Source organism: Galeopterus variegatus, unplaced genomic scaffold, assembly GCF_000696425.1.
Source record: "Galeopterus variegatus unplaced genomic scaffold, G_variegatus-3.0.2 Scaffold1175, whole genome shotgun sequence".
Lineage (NCBI taxonomy): Eukaryota > Metazoa > Chordata > Mammalia > Dermoptera > Cynocephalidae > Galeopterus > Galeopterus variegatus.
The window spans coordinates 87,236-88,956 of NW_007727286.1; the positions used below are offsets into that span (position 1 = coordinate 87,236).

At 48.3% G+C, this 1,721-nt stretch overlaps 1 protein-coding gene across 1 annotated transcript in view; it reads left to right on the top strand.

The window, feature by feature from the left end:
- Positions 1–1,721, top strand: part of PIK3AP1 (phosphoinositide-3-kinase adaptor protein 1) — a gene marked incomplete at its 5' end in the record, with an annotated part of 114,354 nt that overhangs the window by 52,731 nt on the left and 59,902 nt on the right. The gene's annotated exons all lie outside the window — the stretch shown is intronic.

The following is a 1,721-nucleotide window of genomic DNA, read 5'->3' on the forward strand; positions in this document are numbered from 1 at the left end:
ACCCAGCTTGCCACTGTGGGCTCCTTGAGACTAGAAGGTATGGGGGCCTTGGCAACGGGAAGCATTGGTTCCCTTGCACTTTTGAGTGGTTTTCTGTGCAGCCTGAGGCCATGAGGCATTGGGCAAGAGTTCTCTACATGGGGGTTGCCAACTGCTTCTTTGGGCTGCATTTGACTCATAGATCTGTTTGGTTTGGACTGCACAGTGTTTTAAAAACTAGGCATAAGCGTCTGTGTTTCCAGTTTCATTTGAATCGGAATCTGCTGCTATTAGGTCTGAGACTAACTGCTGGTGCTGAGCAACTCTTTACATGGGACACGTGTCCTACAGTTTGCTGGTCCCCACCACTCCCTGTTCTGTACACTCGGCCTGTGTCATTCCTTTTCCTTACTGGCCAGGTATTGGTGGATGTTTCAGGTTTCAACCTCTGATCAGGCTAGTGGGTGCCTGCAGGGGAGGGGGTTTGGAACAGAAGCATGATTCCCTTCCCTCCCCTCCCTGATCGTCCAGACTTTCATTCCTTCTCCCATCTTGGCTGCCCAGGGTTCTCCTTGTTGCCTACTCTTGGTCTTTGGGTCCTGGGTGGCTGGGCTGGGGTTAGGTCTTGACTGTCAATAGGGGAGACACACATTCTCTTTGGCTCCTCACACTCCCTGGGAGAAGATGTGGGTGGGATATGGTGGGGCCTGCTGCAGGAGGGTCGACAACCACAGCAGGTGTGTGTTCAGCCTCAGCAGCTACCAGGAGCCAGGACCACACCCCCTCCCCCAGCTGTGTAGACTCCAAGCTCGCCGCACCCTTCTTGTCACGGTCTTTATTACGTAGGGCTGCTATGAGGACTTTATAGCAGAATATTATGATGTACATTTGAGGATTAACTATGGCCAGAATTCTCTCCTTTCCCCCTGAGTTTTGGAGGGCTTATCCTAACCAGTTCTGTCTGAGAGGACCATTCCTCAGCTTAACCAGCACAACAAAAGTTAGTTCCATTTGGCAGGCTTGGGAAGGGATCTTAAAGCAAGGTAAAATAGCTAGCTATTCAAGTTACTTGATGTTCTGGGAAAATTAATCCCCAAGAAGTTATTTTTACCCACCCAAGAGCAGCATAAGGAGCAGAGTCCCAGAGGGCTTCTCCAGGCCAGGGCATCTCACACCATGAGATGCAGAAGAGTCACTAAGGTGTCTGGTTAAGATGCAAACCCTGGATCATTGGGTCCAGGAGGGGCCTGAGATTCTGCATTTCTAACTAGCTTATGGGTGATGCTGATGCTGCTGGTCCCCTGGCTGCACTTTGAGTAGCAAGGCTAGCCCAGAACAGTGCTTCTCAAACTATCTATGGTGAGGGGCTTTTTAAAAAAAGTTTCCAATTCTGTAGTGGACCAATGATTTTATAAAAAACAATAAAAAAGAAATGCTATAAAAATAAAAAGATGTATAAGATACAAGCCCTAGCTTTAAAAAAATAATTTAAATTACTTCATCAAATTGCTATAAAGGTTTATAAATGTTTACTCTCAGTTTCTGTAACTTGTCTCATTGGGACAGGGAGCAGATAGTGGAACTGCCCAGCCCACCCTCCTCAGGAGCATGCTCACTGCAGAGAGCTGGGGCTGAGGGAGCCCAGGACCCTCTGGCCCAGCACCCTTGGGGGATGCAGGAAAGAAACGGGACAAAGTCTGATCTTTCATTCCAGGCAGAAACCACTGTCTATATTATTGTGA